We start from the raw sequence: 18,563 nt of genomic DNA, 5'->3' as shown, positions 1-18,563 counted from the left end.
ATCCCTCTGTTCCATTGAATCCCATTCTAAAAACACTACAGTCACCAGCCACCATTCAGAAACACTCACAGCAAGTATAATGGAGAAGAAAAGAGTTTAAGATCCGAGACCTAGTCCTGGCTCTTGACAGTAATTTTACAGACTTCTCTGATCTTTAGTTTCTATTCCCCCCACCCCACCCCACCCCTCAATCTGTTAAAACACCAAAGAAAATGATGGAAGGAACTATCACCCAATTTGGAAAGTCATTTGGGATAGTCTAACTAGTAACATTTCTGTTACTAAGGAGCTCATCTTGGGGAGCTCTGGAGCAGTGTGAGGGACCTCAGAGAGGTCAGGAATCATTCTGATAAGCAGCTGACATGGAAGCTCAAAGGCCTATGTCACTGCTGATCAGGAGGGAGACAAGCCAAGTGCATTCAGATGAAGTGGATAGAAGAAACACACTTTGCACATGTGCCTCACGAAAAAAGCCAAATGAGCAGATGTTCTGAAGGATTGGGCTGATGGGCAACATAGCAGCTTCTTAAAGGGCAATTTTACATGCCATGGTGGGCAACAGTGGTACTTATTACCTGAGCAATTCAGGACAGGCCAGAGAGTTTATCTATAAAAAAGATATATAATAGTTCTTGCCTACTTCACAAGGTTGCTAGACAGCGACCTGAAAAGCACCCAAAAAAATACTAAGTGATACTTACAAATGTAAAGTATTATTTGTGCTCTGAGACCTTTGTTTTCTTGACATTCCTCCTTCATCAAACCAACATTCCCTGACTGCACAGTGAACAGGGATGTATGTTACTGTCATATGCTTGCCTCAAAGTTGTACTTATTCAATCAATATCTGATACTGTGTCCCATGCGGTGAGCAAGTACTGATAACTAGGGTGACTAGGGTTGGGGAGGGGGGGACCAGAAGCACTATAGTGCACAGCATCGTAAAGCAATAGTTTTCTCCAGAGAAGCTAGATAGAAACAAATTTTTATTTTGAGCTACTTTACATGAAAAGCTGTCTCTTTTGGTCACTGGCAAAGCAAACAATCTGACTGCTAGTACAGTATCTGGGATTCAAATGTAGCTTTCTATTCTCGAAAATCTGCTGATTGTTATTTTTTTAAATGCTTATGGCCCACAATACTCCAGTGTAAATCTCTATTACTTTGTATCCATTCTTATTTAATTTTTCCAAGGCAGCACAATTAGATTAGAAAATTGAAGATGAAGTGGGTATGTATGTGTTTGGGAGAAGAGGGGTATGGATGAAGCAGGAGGTGTAGGGAGAAAGGAGGATAAAGGAGAGACAAAAAGTCTTTGAGACCCTGGGTGAGGCAAAGTTTCCTCAGAACAGAACAAAAGAAGTACAAATCATAAGATGGTAACTTGGACTTCACAATCAAAATCTTCTCCAAAAGACAGTTAAAAAAATAAAAAAAGCAAGTCACAGATTGGGAGAAGATATTTACAAATTGCATATCTGATAAATGACTTATATCCAGAATAGAAGAACTCTTAAAATACAGTAAAAAAAAAAAAAAAAAAAAAAAAAAAAAAAGAAAGAAAGAAAAGAAAAGAAAAGAAAAGAAAAGAAAACCCAATCCAGGGACACCTGGGTGGCTCAGTCGGTTAAGCATCTGACTCTTGGTTTTGGCTCAGGTCATGATTTGGTGGCTCATGAGTTCAAGCCCCACATTGGGCTCCGCACTGACAGTGCAGAGCCTGCTTGGTATTCTCTCTTCCTCTCTCTCTCTGCTCCTCCCCTGCTTCTGCGTGCTCGCTCTCTCTCTCTCCCTCCTTCCCTCCCTCTCTCAAAATAAATAAACTTAAAAAAACACAAAACAATCCAGTAAAATAGGCAAAAGGTTTCATCGATTTTATCACCAAAAAACCAATACAGATGGTAAATGAGCACGTGAAAAGATGTTCAACATCATTAGCTTTTAGGGAACTGCTAATTGAGACCACAGTGAAACACCACTATGTGCCGATATATATGGCTAAAGGGAAGAAGAAAACTACCAAGTGCTAGCTAGGAATTGCTGCAACTGCGACTATAATAATGCTGCCAGGGGAATGCACAAGGGTACAGCCTCTCTGGAAAACTGGCAGTTTCTTCCTACAAGAATCTGGCAATTCCGTCCCTGGCTATTTACTTAAGAGAAAGGAAAACATATGTCTACACAAAGACCTGTACATAAATCTTTACAGCAGCTTAACCGTAATCATCAAAATCTGGACACAATCCAAATGTCCATCACCTGGTAAATGGATAAACAAACTGTACCACACCAGTGAAATACTAACCTAGCAACTAAAAAGAACAAACTCTTGATATATATGCAATCATTTGGGTGAATCTCAAAAGCATTATGCTAAGTGAAAGAAGTCACAAAAATGCTGCATACTGTATACTGCATGATTCCATTTAGAGGGCAATCCAGCAAAGGCAAAACTATGGACACAGAAATCAATCAGCGGTTGCCAGGGGCTGTGGAGGAAGGAGAGAACTGCCTCAAAAGGGGCATGAAGGAACTTGTGATAATGAAAACATTGCAGGATCTTGCTTGTGGTGGTGGTCAGATGACTCTGTCCATTTGTCCAAACTCATAAAACTACATCTAAAAGGGCAAGCTGAATTCAACCTCAATTCCCTTAAAAAAAAGAAAGATAAATATGGGGGGAATACTTCAAAGAAACAATGCCAATTTCAGAAGCAGACAAACGGTGTACATTTCCTCAAATGACACACACCAGAATTTATCTTGGAAGTCACTTAAAGCTCACAGTTTTTGTCCCAACAATGATAAATTAAAACTTTCCATTTGAAATGCATTTGACTACCTAATTTTTTTAAGTTATAAAATCATAATTAATATCAAAGTACAGTGATCAATTATATCAGCAGAGTTCTTTTTATTTATTTATATATATATTAAATATAATTTATTGTCAAATTGGATAATATACAGTGTGTAAAGTGTGCTCTTGGTTTTTGGGGTAGATTCCCATGCTTCATCACTGACATACAACACACAGGGCTCATCCCAACAAGTGCCCTCCTCAATGCCCATCACCCATTTTCCTCTCTCCCCCACCCCCATATCCACCCTCAGTTTGTTCTCTGTATTTGAGTCTCTTATGGATTGCCTCCCTTCCTCTCTGTTTGTAACTATTTTTTTTTTCCCCTTCGCTTCCCCCATGGTCTTCTGTTAAGTTTCTCAAGATCTACCTATGAGTGAAAACATGGTATCTGTCCTTCTCTGACTTATTTCACTCAGCATAATACCTTCCAGTTCCATCCACATTGCTGCAAAATGGCATGATTTCATTCTTTCTCATTGCCAAGTAGTATTCCATTGTATATACAAACCACATCTTCTTTATCCATTCATCAGCTGATGGACATTTAAGCTCTTTCCATAATTTGGCTATTGTTGAAAGCATGTATCAGCAAACTTCTGATCCTACTCTATGTCATACTGTCAAGTTCCTCCAAAGATTCATCAGCATTTTCTAGGGCTAAATAATTATTCTTTTTAAAGTTTATAATGTTTTGAGAGAGAGACAGAGACAGAAAGAGAGAGAGAGTGCACACACACATGCACAGGAAGTGCAGAGAGAAAGGGAGAGACAGAGAGAATCCCAAGCAAGCTCTGCACTGTCAGTGCAGGGCCTGACGCAAGGCCTGAACCCACAAACTGTGAGATCATGACCTGAGCCGAAACCAAGAGTCAGACACTTAACCGACTGAGCCACCCAGGCGCCCCTAGAACTAATTATTCTCTCCTACTTCTAATCATACTAATACTAATCATACTTCTAATCATACTTCTAATCATTCTAATCTCTCATACTTCTAATCAAGGTTCTCCAGAAGTTTCAAGTCTAAGAAGAGAGTCTTGGCTCAATAGTATCTTTACGAAAAAATGGAAGTTTCATTCTCTTAGACCTAAAGCTTTTGACTTCTGGGTACATCGTAGTGTATATCTCTCCTCTAACAGGAACACAGTATTCTCAGGCACCTCGGATCACTAGCTTGGCATCATACTGACCCAACAGAGGTAGGAGAGATGGGCCCTTTCGACAGATCTATTCACTTAATTTGTAGCTGGAACTTCTGTCAGAAACACTAACGACTTAAAAACATGATAGTTATCCTCTAACATAGTAAGGGAAGGCTAAATTATTTTATTTACTAGTTATATATTCCATTTACTCTATTTCTCAGAGCTATAATCAAACATATTCATTCGCTTATTAATTCATTCAATGCACACAAATTCGGTAAATATAGGGAATGTGTCAAATGTAGGGAATACAAAAATAGACAAAACGCACACTCCCTACCCTTATGAAATTTAGAGTTGGCTCCAGGAAAGCAAGCATTAATCAAACAGTCACATATACATAAAGTTTCAGTGGTGATAACTTTTTGAGGGGAGGTACACAGCAATATAAACAAATATCTGACTGTCAAAAAGGCTTCCCTGAGGAAGACATGACTTGAGATGAAAAATTTGAGGCGGTGAGTAGCAAGGGCTCTGTAGCAGAAAGGAGCCCAACACTGAAAGGTCAGGGGATCAAAGACAAAAGAAGAGGAAACCTGTGATTAAGATAAAGCTGGAAGCTGGATAAAAGTGGGCAGATTCAAGAGGTATTCAGGAACAAATTCAATGGGATTTAAGGATGAATTAGACAGGAGGAAATACTAGCTTATGCAACTGGATGCAGAATGGTGCCAGTCACAGAAACAGGGACCAACAAAAGAGGAAAAGAAGGAGAAGCAAGATGGGAAGAAACTTAAGTTTGACTTTGGACATGTTAAGTATGAGGTAACCCTGATACCTTCAAGAAGAGATATTAACCACAGCTAGGATACAAAAGTTTGAGGCTCAAAGGAGGTGTCTAAGGTAAAGATATACAGAGAGAAGCCTTTGATCTTATGCAACTTTGTTAGGGCAGACAGACTTTTAAAAAATTAAGATGAAAAATAATTTCTGTGGACTGTAATTTCCCTCCTAGAGTGGGGCTGGACTTAGTGACTTGCTTCTAACCAACAGAATATGGTGGAAGTAATGGTGTGTGGTTTCAAGGCTAGTCATAAAACACATTTCCTCCTACCTTTCTCTCAGATCACACTCTGGGAAAAGCCAGCACTAATGTCAGAAGGATACTCAAGCATCCATATAAAGAGGGTCACATAGAAAGAAACTGAAGCCTCCTACCAACAGACCCCCAGGCATCTATTACACCAGGCACGGAAGTGAACCCTTTGGAAGCAGTCCCAATTAGCCCTTCAGATGGCTGTAGCTCCTGCTGACATTGACTGCAACATCCAGAAAGATCCTGAGTCAACACCACCCTGCTAAGCTGCTCTTGCATTCCTGACCCAAAGCAAATACGATAAATGTCTGTTGTTTGGAGTCATTAACTTTGGAGATAATTCATTATTCATCAATTATAAAATTTCAACAACAAAATAGGCCTAGAAAGAAAATTCTTCAACCCACAGTAAACATATTTAATGACAGAACTTTTCAGGCATTTCTGTAACATGACTTATGCATCTTTACTTCAATTTGACACCATACTAGAATCTAAGCAATAAGACAAGAAAAGGAAAAAAGATGAGCAGGGGGGGAGACAAAATTATCTGCAGACAGCATGATTTCTACACCAAAACTCTAAAAGAAATCAATAGATAAGCCATTAGAGCTAATCATGGTTTCATCAAGGTTGCTGAATACAAGATGAACATGTAACATCAATCAACTTCCTGTATAGTAATAACTAATTAAAATATGCAAAAGAAAACAAATTACATTCAAAATAGCTATAAAAACCCTAAGGTATTTGAGGATGAACTTAAAAAAATATGTGTAAGACATAAAAAAATGTGGCGCTTTATTGAGAGATATAAGAGAACACCTGACTAATGGATAGATATACTATGTTCAGTAAAGAAAAACAACAGTCTCTTCCCAAAATTAATCTATAAATTCAATATAATTCTAATCCAAACACAAAGTAAGCTGTTGGAGACTGGATTTATAACAAAACAGAAGAATCCAAAACCATGTGGTTCTCCAAAACAAACCTGTACATGTGTGGAAAACTGGACAGGTGCTACTACAAATCAGAGTAGAAAACTGGTACAGGGACAAATGGCCTTCCATATGGTAAAAAATAAATTTGGATCCTACCTTATACCAGTAACAAAAGTAAATCTGTGAATAGATAATAACTGAAGCCAAAATTGTCAAAACAAAGAGCAGCTATTCTGGCCTATTACCTACTGCCTAAGGTAAGTATGGCCTCTGGTTCTTTAGTTTTTAATTTTATGGTTTCTGCTTCCTGGGAAGCAGTGTTTAGGCCAACATTTCTCCCACTGTCTTTGAGTTGTCAAGTGATTACTGACTAAAATTTGGCACTGAGAAGGCTCATTCACCAGACAAAAACGCAAACCAATTTTTAGGTATTAGCATACTCTCATTCTGAGTATTGAACAAAGACTAGTTAAGAACCAGTCTAAAAATTCTGTATAAAATGATGTCCACATTTCATACGAATTTGGATATTCTCTTTCTCTGTTTCCCAGGTGTTAACAAGTTTACAGGTTGGGGAACAAGTTTATCATTTGGGGTTCTCACGGTATAGACTCCTATAAAATTTACTAGTATCCTGAATGGAATCTCAGTTTCCAAGGCAATAAACTGACTTAACCTACAGCAATACCTTTAAAAGTTAATATTTTTCCTGATTATAAAGTAATATATGCTCAATGCAAGGAATTTGGCAAACACAAAAAAGTAAAAGATACAAAACCACCTAAACACTACTAATCCCAGTTAAACAATACCACCAATGGGCCAAGTGTCCTCCCAGTCATTTGGAATATAGTAAATGTCTTAAAGCAAGTTCATAATGTCTATTTTGACTCAAACATTTTATTATCTTTAAATGTCCTTATTAGGGGGAAAAGAAAGAAATGGGTATGACTATAAAGGGGATAGCAAGAGAGATCTCTGTGGTAATGCTATATTTTGATTTTCAGTAATACACACAACAGACATTTCTAACCCCCCTCCCCACCCAACCACTGAATATCAAGTCCTAGGCAATAACAAATGTCTTGTCATTTCAAAATAGCCTTGATATTCACCAAGCTAGGTTGAATGCCACATACTGATTTACACTTAAAGAACAGACATAAAATAAATGCAAACTGAGAGGGCTTCCAGGTTCATGATTCTGACCCTTGCTCTCCTTGCCTTCCCCCAAAGGTTTCTTCTGGTAATAGACCCAGCCCCTTGGCCACAGTCAAATGATCTGGCCAGGCCAACCACAAGATCTCTTCCCTTGGCTTCTTAAGTCACAGAGCTTGAGGCTATGCATGTAGTTCTGCAGTCAACCACAATGCCCAACACATGGAGAAAGCCCACCTGTAGCCCAAGAGAATGAGCCCAAGCAGAGGCATACAGAACAAGAGGCAGAGGGTCCTGATGGAGACAAAGTCCCTGACTCTTCCTTGGCTTCTAGAAACATCAGCAATCCTTCTACTAATCACCTTTTCTGCTTAAGAGTTTGAAATCGGTTCCTGACACAACCAGAACACCTGGGATGTTGGCGGGGGGGGGGGGGGGGGGGGGGGGGGCTGGCGGGCGGTGTGGTGAGAGGAAATGACCTATAGGTGAAATCAAGCAGGTTCTGGCCCACTGATGAGGTTCCCTTCTGGTAGTTATAAATAACTGTACATTATGAGGCAAATTACACTATTTGAAAAGATACCTTTTAATGCTCCAAATCACAAAAACTTATCAAATATCAAAAGTATGTATAAAACACAGCACTGAAATAAAGTTTCACAATACAACACACATGTATACCCACCACCCAGTTTAAGAATAAGAACATAATCTGGGGAGCCTAGGTGGCTCAGTCAATTAAGTGTCATTCTCGATTTCAGCTCAAGTCGTATCTCACGGTTCGTGAGTTTGAGCCCCGCACTGGACTCTGCACTAACAGCTCAGAGCCTGCTTGGGATTCTGTCTCCCTCTCTCTCTGCCCCTTCTCCGCTCGTGTGTGCACACACACACTCTCTCTCTCTCTCTCTCTCTCTCAAAAATAAAAACATTTAAAATGAGACTTTAAAAAGGAAGAAGGGCATAATCTTTAAAGTTCCCTCTCTAATACTATCTATTCCCCAGCTCCTCCAAGGCAACCTCTATTCCAAACTTACCATTCTCTCTTTTCCTGATAGTTTTACCTCGCAGGTATCCTTAGCAATGCCTTTTTACATTTATTTGTCTGTTTCTGAACTGCTTATACATGGAAAAATCTGAGACTTGCGTTTTTTTTTTTTAATACTGAGTTCTGAGACACATCCGTATGTTGCATATGATTACAGTCCATTCCACTACTGAACAGTACTCCACTGGCTTAGCATACCACGGCTTATCCATTCGATATTTAACGAACATGTGGTTCTTTCTAGGTTTCTATTATCAAAAACAGTACTGTTATGAACATTCCTAAACATGTTTCCTGGCGCGCGCGCGCAACGCTGCAGCGCGCGCACACACACACACACACACACACACACACACACACACACACGAGTATTTATTTAGGGCATGGGGTCCTAAACCACTTCTGCAAAGAGTAAGGTGGTAAGCATTTTAGGCTTTACTAGACAGAAGATCTCTGGTGTAACCATTCAACTCTGGTGCCACACCACAAAAACAGCCATAATGATATATAAATAAGTAAGCATGATAGTATTCCAACAGAACTTTATTTATGGTGACTGAAATTTGAATTTTATATAATCTTCACATTACAAATTACACAATTTTTTTTCATCATTTAGAAATGTTAAAAACCATTTTTAACTCATGAGTTGTCACCAACCCCTGATCTAGAGTCCATACATAAGGGTATTAGGTCACAGGGTATGCATATTTTCAATATGACTAAATATGACCAATTTGTTTTCCCAGGTGGTTGAAGCAAAATAGTAAGCAAAATGAGAGCTCTGGATGTGTCATATCCCTGGCAACACTTACTGATGTCAGACTTTCTTATTTTTTGACAATCTGGTGCGTGTAGTTGGTATCTTAATGTAGTTGCATCTCCCCACGGTCTCTGCCATTACTGGTCATTCCATTTCCACTGGTCATTCCATTTCCTCTTCTCTAATGTGCCTACGAAGTCTAGTCCACTATTCCATTCAGTGGGTTGTTTTGTCTTTTTTTTTTTTTTTTTAAAGTAGGCTCCATGCATAGCACAGAGCACAACGTGGGGCTCGAACTCACAATCTGGAGATCAAGACTTGAGCTGAGATCAAGAGTTGGGCACCCCTGGGTTGTTTTCTTTTTTCTGTTAGTCTGTAAAGATGTTTGTTGCAGTCTGGATTCTAATCTTGTGTCAATTACATGCACTGCAAGAATATTTTCCCAGTTTATACCTTATCTTCTTAATAAGAGGTGTCTTTTGTGGTTCACATTTTCTATGTCTTAAGAAATTCTTCTCTATCTAGAGATCATTAAAGATACTGTTCTAACGTCTAAAAATTTTTAAGTTTTACCTTTCAGGTTTAAGTAAAGATTCAATGTCACTTTCTGCCATGTGGATAACCAACTGTCCCAGTACAATGTATGGAAAGTTCATCCCCTTACTAAAGGTGTGCAATGCAAACTTTGTCATAAACCTGATTTCCAGGTTTCTACGTTCTGTTCCACTGGTTCGTCTACCCCTACACCACATTGCTGTCTTACTTATTACAGCTTTATAATAATTCTTAATAGATGCTAAAGAAGCCTTCTCACCTTGTACCACTTCTTAAGGAGGGCCTTGGCTACCCTTGACCCACTGGCCTTCCTTAGCTATGACAACCATTTAACTCCCATGAATGAAAAAAAAATTCCACATACTGAAAAAAAAAATCTAGTAGTTAAAAGAATTTACATGTCTATGGTGGATCAATTCTACTGTTCTGAGAAAACAAATTAAAAATAATACAAGTCATAAAAACAGAACTACCCCACAACCCAGCAATTGTACTACTAGGTATTTATCCAAGGGATATAGGTGTGCTGTTTCAAAGGGGCACTGTTATAGCAGTGCTATCAACGATAGTCAAATCATGGAAAGAGCCCAAATGTCCGTTAACTGATGAATGGATAAACAAGATGTGGTGTATACATACAATGGAGTGTTACTCAGCAATCAAAAAGAATGAAATCTCATCATTTGCAACAACGTGGATAGAACGAGAGTACTATGCTAAGCGAAATAAGTCAGAGAAACACAATCATATGATGTCACTCATATGAGGAATTAAAGATACAAAACAGATGAACATAAGGGAAGGGAAGCAAAAATAATATAACAACAGGGAGGAGGACAAAACATAGGAGACTCTTAAACACAGAGAACAAACTGAGGGTTGCTGGAAGGGCTGTGGGTGGAAGGATGGGCTAAATGGGTAAAGGGCATTAAGGAAGACACTTGTTGGGATAGACACTGGGTGTTATACGTAAGGGATGAATCACTGGAATCTACTGAAAACATTATGGCACTATACACTAACTAACTTGGATATAATTTTTAAAAATGATAGTAAATAAATAATGATACAAGTCATAAAAAAGAAGTTGGTGATAAGGAGTTCAACTTAAGAGCCATTTAAAATAAAAATTTCAGGGGCGCCTGGGTGGCTCAGTCAGTTCAGCGTCCAACTTTGGCTCAGGTCATGACCTCACGGTTTGTGAGTTCGAGCCCCGCATCGGGCTCTGTGCTGACAGCTCGGAGCCTGGAGCCTGCTTCCGATTCTGTGTCTCCTCCTCTCTCTGCCCCTCCCATGCCCACGCTGTGTCTCTCTGTGTCTCTCAATAATAAATAAACATTAAAAAAAGAAGAAAAAAAGAAAAGAAAAACCCAAAAATGTCTTATAAAATGACATCATTATTAAAATAAATGTATAGCATCCAACTTTTATGTCTACTATACTGTTGTTCCTTAAAAAAAAAAAAAAGTTTCGGTATTTTAGAGTCAATTCTATACTCTCTGATACTTACTGAGTCTTGGCCAACCATGTTCTTGACACCGTGTCAGGTACTGCAGATGGTACTAGCCTGAAACAAATCACACCCTGGAAACTTATGCTGTCAAACACCAATCTAAGAGACACGCCATTCACATCACAAAAGACAAACATCAACTCAGGAAACCTGACAGGAAAAAGACAGACAGATAGGGAAGTTTCTGAACAGGTTTTATCAGAAGGCAGTGCAAGATACTAAACTTTTCTGCAACAAGGTTTTCTTTAATTTTGTTTCTGTAGTTGTTTTGTTTCTGTCTTTCCTTTACCTAAAACCGTTTAATGGCTTCTTACTTTTCTTACTGTTACTGCAGGACTCATACCTGCAAGTTGTCACTAAAGAAATTCCATGGTCAAATAAGTTAGGAAAATGTTATATACTCTATACGCCCTGGGAGATTCATACTGTCTACTACTGACTGCCCTAAAGGTTCTATGAAGTTCTGCAATAAAGAAACCTATTTCATTTAGTTAACTCAGAACCTCTCACTTTCAAGCATGGAACTTTTCCCATCCATTTTGTCTTTTTTGCATAACACAAAACAGGTTTCAAATAGCAACAGATTAAGTAACGGATTGGTTTCAAATCCTGCAATCAGCCAGTTTTTAAAGTATGGGTTATTCTTTTCCAGCAAAAATGGTTTTTCTGTGCACCTGCAAATTCCATTAAAGAGACCTTACCATGTTCACAAGGAAGATCTTCATAAAGCAAAGGTTAATTTTGTAATATCTAAATTGAACTGTTTAAAGTTCATATTTCTGTACCATCTTTTTTTTTAAATAAATGTTCATTTATTTTTGAGAGAGCGTAAGCAGGGGAGGGGCAAAGAGAGAGGGGGACAGATATCTGAAGAGGGCTTGGCACTGATGATAGGGAGCCCGACGTGGGGCTTCAACTCACGACCCATGAACTGAAGTTGGATGCTAAATTGACTGAGCGCCCAGACACCCTTCTGTACTATTATTTAATATAACATATATGGCACAAATAGTTGTAAACAAAAATGGTAAATCCAGAAGTCACCATTACTATAAATCCTTAAAAGAAAAGAATCTAGAAGAAATGAAAAGAATTCTAAAGAAGTGAAATTTAGCAACTATTTACTATCAATTGTTTTTTCTAAGTTTAGAATATCATGTACTGAAGAATATATCAGCATTTAAACGGTACATTCAACAAATGCAACATTATTTCACATAGGATACTGTGAGGAAAGAGTTAACATAGCAGGTCTGTTTCACTCAGTCCATGCTAATCTCTGGGGCATTCCTGGAGCCATGGCAATGACCCCTGGCCAAACTCTGAGAACTAAACTCCTGGAATGTTCACAGTCACTGGGTAAGGATGTTAAAGGCAATGGGTCAGGATGTATCAGGCTGTCAGCATTGTTTAAAGTAATCACCAAGATTTATGATGTGCACCTGGTGTCTGGTCGGGTCCTAAATTTTAGTTACCAGGGCTGGCCACAGAAAGTCATGTCCTTGGGATCCTCACAGAGGAAAGACATGGACATTTGTGCCTGATCTTCCTGGCATTCACCTGTATGTATCTTTTTCCTGCTGTTCCTGTACTGTATCCTTTGCTATAATAAACCTTAGCCATGAGGACAACGTTACATTGGGGGAGTCCTTCTAGCAAACCAAACTAATGGGCAGTCATTCGTGGGACACCCACACACACACACCCAAAACAAACACCATTAAAGCATTTGGTTTGCCATAATACCCACTTCTCTCATTATTTTTCAGAAGCTAAATGATCATAATCACAATCTACTTAAATGAATAAATCAATGTACAGGAGAAAAGTTAACAAAGCAGGCGTAAGATTCTTATCCTTAGAAAGGCTGGCTTGCAAAGTTGGCCCTTGGTTGGTAACTGGGAATTTGAATGACAAACAGTTCCCTATACTGTTAAAACACTTAGCTCAAGTGATAAGTGTCTAACTGTGTCTGTTTGTACAAACAATATGGTTTGTGCAAAACACCTGATTTTCTTCTGGGAGACTGAAATTTTGGTACATGCTAGGCAGAGGGTGCCTCCATGACCAGCCCAGAATAAATAGAGTGACATTGAGTCTAATGAGTTTCCCCAACTGGTAACACTTCACATATGTTGTCACAATTTATTACTGGAGCACAGCTTATGTGACTCCACTGGGAGAGGGTCTTGAAGGCTTGTGCCTTGTTTCCTCCAGACTTCACCCTATGTACTTTTTCCCTTTGCCAATACTGCTCTGTATCCTTTCACTGTAATGTTAGCTGTTATTATAACTATATGCTGAATCCTATGAGTCCTCCTAGCCAATCACTAAACCTGGGGAAGGCCTTGGGAACCCGCAACACAATCAGCATATGAAAAAAGAAGTTTAGTGTCTATTAGGCCAAATGCTAAAATTCAAATTTGGGTTCAAATTTCAATTCCAACACTTACTAGTTAAACAATCCTAGCAGGGGCTCCTGGGTGGATCTGTCATTTAAGTGGCCAACTGGTGATTTTGCCTCTAGTCATGATCTCAGGGTTCCTGAGTTCGAGCCCCACATCAGGCCCCTCCCCTGCTCATGCTCACTCTCTCTCTCCCTCTCAATAAATAAATAAATGAATAAATAAGCAAATAAATAAAACAAACAATCCTAGCAGTGTTATTCTTTATTTGCATAAACCAGGAGCTCTTTATTCCTCTGAGAAAAACATGCCCACCTTATAATTCGATTTCACTAAATTAAATGGGGTCATGTACAACACTTAAATATTATAGTACACACTTGGTAAATATTGAATAGTATTTTCTAGAGGCACCTTCTTAAATAAAACAAAAAATCAGGAAGCTTTTATATTTGTACTGATATAATGATTATTCAAATGGCTACAGTACTGCAAAGCTCAGAGATAAACTTTAACCCTGAATCTTTTTTTGTTTATTTATTTTGAGAGAGCACAGGTGCACGCCTCGTGAGTGTTATGTGACTGGGGAGGGGCAGAGAGAAAGGGGGAGAGAGAGAATCCCAAGCAGACTCTGCACTCTCAGTGCAGAGCCTGATGCGGGGCTTAAACCCACGACCCACAAGATCATGACCTGAGCTGAAATCAAGAGTCTCATGCTTACCCGACTGAACAACCTAAGCACTCTCAACACTGAATCTTCAACACTGATTCTATGAGTGATTTCCAGCCCACTTGACACGATTATTGGGTGAGCTCAAGCAGGTTAAACCTAAATAATAAGAACCTTTTTATTTCTAAACGTTACGTTCATCTAGTCTTCAAAATGACCTCCCTAATGAAATATGAATGCACTAATTAGTACCAGGACTATGCTTGATGGTTACATTTCTGAAATAACTAAACTTGGATTTTAGTACAAACCATTAACTTATGTATATATGAGGCATAAAGTCCAATCAACATAAGTGTGAAACCTACATAGCTGTAAAAGCAAACCCCAAGGTAAGGGAAGTGAAACCCTGAAGTCATTCACTCCCAGCTATCAACTTACCCCAAAGTGGTTTTTCAAATGAATTCATATCCCAAATCCACATGTCCCACATGTCCTGTTGAAAAATAAATTTCCTAAAATCAGATTATTACAGAATAACTCTATCCTCCCCCCTTATTACTTCAGCCATGCTATTCCACTGACTTTAGGTCAGCCGCATCTGAGGGCAAAAACCATGTCTTATTCAGCTACTTCCCCAATGCTGAGCACAGGCACATAATCGGTATTTCTCCAAACCTTGCACATAGTAGGTATTTAGTTAATGTCTAGTGCATGAGTGAGTCAATGAATAAAATATCACTGAGATCCAACCTCAAGCTCAGTGGAAAGACTATAAAAGAGTCATTCCTCCTCTTAGAAATCTAACAGGATATTAACTTTCCAGGTGGGCAGTCCAAAGACAAATAGCACCTGGAGCAGGTCCTGTTTATTCCTCATCCCACCCCAACCCACCATGTTTTTCACTGCATTAGACTACCAACTGAATTCAACTGATCATTCTCTGCGAGACTACCTATTCTTGTATTTTCGTTTCATTCAAGCCAGCCATGGCTGTTCTATTCCTCTTGCTGGTGCAAGTGACCAAATCTCAACCAACAGCACCTGAGAGGAAATCTGTTGGGTGCATTCAGGAAAAGTTATCCTCTCTCAAAGATGTTGAAGGAGAAACTATACTTTTCTACCTTTGGATATTGTGTGTATAGTATATTTAGAAGTGTATTTATAGCAGCCATCTTGACTCATGAGGGATGCCAACATCAACATGTTTAGGGTGACAAAGTTAAAATACGGAAAGCACATAGGAACCTGACAATATCACAGAGCCACTGAACAGACCAACCCTGAAATCTATGTCTGGACTTACTGTTACCCGAGATGATAAAACCCTCATTGTTTAACCGGATACTCTGCTACTACAGTTGAAAGCATCCCAATACACCACGCCGCAACCTACAGTTATTGATTTACACAGGTATGTATGCTATGAAGAAAAAAACAAGATGCGAATCAGTGAAGGGTCCAAATTAAGGAGTCTACTTTTACAGGAGACTGCAAAGAAGCAGAATTTTAGCATAAATTTAACAGCTACAAAACAGAACTTGGTGTATAACATGCCCATCTTAGACACAGCATTATTTAATCTACCACAGACTCACATATCCCTAATTTATTCAAACTTTAATAAATATCAAATATGTGCAAGGCACATAAGTAGTCTGATGCATATGAATATGAAAAAGGCTCAGTGCCTGTCCTCAATGAGCTTGCAGTTCACGGGGGAGAGAGAACAAGGTAAGTCTGCGTGGCACTTCACGGTTTATAAAATGCTTTTTCATATTTGCAACAGGTCCCACGTCACAAGGGGCTGTAGTGCACAAGGGAGAGAAACTGGTGGGGGAGAATGATGGAGGAACCAGTTTGAGTTAGGAAAGGGAAAAAGGATATTTCAAGGAGACAAAACGGTCTGAGCTAAAATAAGAGAGGCAGGAAAATGCAGGGGATGTCTAGGGGACAGCAAAGAAAAACTGGAAGACATGGCTGAAAGAGTATGTTCAGAACAAGAAAAATCTTGATTGGCAAGCTAAGGAGTTCGAAGAGCAATGTTGACCATAGTGTTCCCATGTTTTTATCCCTTTTATACAAATGCCAAGTCATTACCTCAGAACACTGCAGTTTCAGAAAATGTACACCTTTCCTCCAACCATGAACTCAAGACACTAGGAAATAGAACACGGCCACCATCAACAACGACAAACCCCTCAGAGAGTGGGAAGTAGTTTTTGGGAAGGATCCGGCAGGAACTTCCTCCAGGCCAGGGGCTCATCCTATTTTCTGGCTATGAAGTCCCCAAACTCTCCAAAGGTGTTTGTATTTCTGCCCAAACACCAACCATAGCCCTGGGCTCCATAATCTGCCCTCCTCCCCCAGATTATCATCTCTGTGCAAGTTGTCTTTATTCTCTAATTTCTCAACTCCTCAACCCAGTGTGGTCTGACTTCGCTTCAGCGAAACAGTTTGATCAAGTTACTCTAGTATTCTAACTACCAAAACAGGTCTCTTTCTCCAAATCATTCGTAATATCTAAAACATCTTCTTTTCTTGTCTCCCGGGGTCATTCCTTGTTCTCCTCCTTTTCTGATCATCCTCTGCAGTCTTCTTTACTAGTTCCTCCCACTCTGCCTTGGATCTGTCCCCAGGCTGACTGTCACTCCACACACCCTCCTTGGGAAATTTGCCAAGTGTAAAGATTCACCCCTGGTGTGCCAGTGGGTCCCGTATCTGTGTCTTCTTCCTGGGACTCTCTCATTAGCCTGCAAGCTTCTCCAGCATGATAATTACTTTTTCACACCTGAGCCCTAAAAATCTTATAAAATGTCTGAAGACAGCAGAAAGGAATATGCAATAAAGCATTTCTGCCCCAATGTCATTCTTTATCCTTTTCTAATGTTTTACTTTCCATTCTTTTTTTTTTTTTAATATATGAAATTTATTGTCAAATTGGTTTCCATACAACACCCAGTGCTCATCCCAAAAGGTGCCCTCCTCAATACCCATCACCCACTCCCCCCTCCCTCCCACCTCCCATCAACCCTCAGTTTGTTCTCAGTTTTTAAGAGTCTCTCATGCTTTGGCTCTCTCCCACTCTAACCTTTTTTTTTTTTTTTTCCCTTCCCCTCCCCCATGGGTTTCTGTTAAGTTTCTCAGGATCCACATAAGAGTGAAAACATATGGTATCTGTCTTTCTCTGTATGGCTTATTTCACTTAGCATCACACTCTCCAGTTCCATCCATGTTGCTACAAAGGGCCATATTTCATTCTTTCTCATTGCCACATAGTACTCCATTGGGTATATAAACCACAATTTCTTTATCCATTCATCAGTTGATGGACATTTAGGCTCTACTTTCCATTCTAGCACCAAACACTAATTTACAGCAAAATATATATTGATTAATTTATTACTTATGTCACAAACTTCATGAGGGTAGAAATTCTGTTTAATGATTTTACTATAACATCTGGAATAATACCTAGCACATAAGAGTTCAATCATCATTTGTTAAATAAATGAAAAACCAGAAAGCAATACTGTGTAAGAAAAAAGGTAGCTAAAATTAAAGCATTGTAAGGTTGTTATGTTCAGGTACAGGATAAAGATAGGTGATTAATTTTAGACGTTTTAAGATTAAACATTATTGAAAATTTAAAGGTAACAATTAGTAAAGTAAAAACAGAATGTACAACTTAAAAACCAAAGTTGAAAGAAAGAATATCAATCAATTAAAAATAAAACAGGAGGGGCAACTGGGTGGCTGCCGGTTAAGCACCCAATTCTTGATTTTGGCTCAGGTCACGAACTCACAGTTCATGGGATCAAGCCCTGTGTCAGGGATTCTCTCTCTCTCCTCTCTCTGCCCTTACCTTGCATGCATGTGCTCTCTCTCAAAATAAACTATATATATATATATATATATATATATACATATATATATATATATACACACACACACACATATATACACGCATACATAAACACACTCACATATATGTGTGTGTGTATATATATACCCACGTACACATATACATATATATATATATATATATATATATATATATATATATATGAGCTATCAAGCCATGAAAAGGCATGAAGGAATCTTAAATGTATATTGCCAAGTGAAAGAAACCAATCACGTACTGTATGATCTCAACTATATAACATTCTAGAAAAAGCAAAACTATGGAGACAAAAAAAGATCGATGGTTGCAGGGGTGGGGGTTGAGATAGGCAGATCAGAGAGGATTTTTAGGCAGTGAAAATACTGTCTATTGTACATAATGTCCTTATACATTGGTTCAAACCCATACAGTGTATACCACGAAAAGTGAACTCTTAGGGTGGTTATGATATGTCAGTGCAAGTTTATCCTTGGCGAAAACATGTACCACTATGGTGAGTAAT

At 38.9% G+C, this 18,563-nt stretch overlaps 1 protein-coding gene across 3 annotated transcripts in view; it reads right to left on the bottom strand.

Moving 5' to 3' along the window:
• The window catches only part of GALNT1 (polypeptide N-acetylgalactosaminyltransferase 1), a 127,322-nt gene that overhangs the window by 64,431 nt on the left and 44,328 nt on the right, over nucleotides 1-18,563 (bottom strand). For 2 of the 3 annotated variants that reach the window (XM_019465395.2, XM_053902581.1), the window contains exon 2: nucleotides 14,599-14,653. The exons of the other annotated variant lie outside the window; for it this stretch is intronic. The gene's annotated coding sequence lies outside the window, so the exon portion shown is untranslated. The remainder of the gene's footprint in view (nucleotides 1-14,598; nucleotides 14,654-18,563) is intronic. 3 annotated transcript variants of the gene reach the window in all.

The sequence above is a fragment of the Panthera pardus genome, unplaced genomic scaffold, assembly GCF_024362965.1.
Source record: "Panthera pardus isolate Hobbes unplaced genomic scaffold, ASM2436296v1 HiC_scaffold_15, whole genome shotgun sequence".
Taxonomy (NCBI): domain Eukaryota; kingdom Metazoa; phylum Chordata; class Mammalia; order Carnivora; family Felidae; genus Panthera; species Panthera pardus.
Note: the sequence above shows the minus strand (reverse complement) of the source record. Positions and strands in the feature narration are given on the sequence as shown.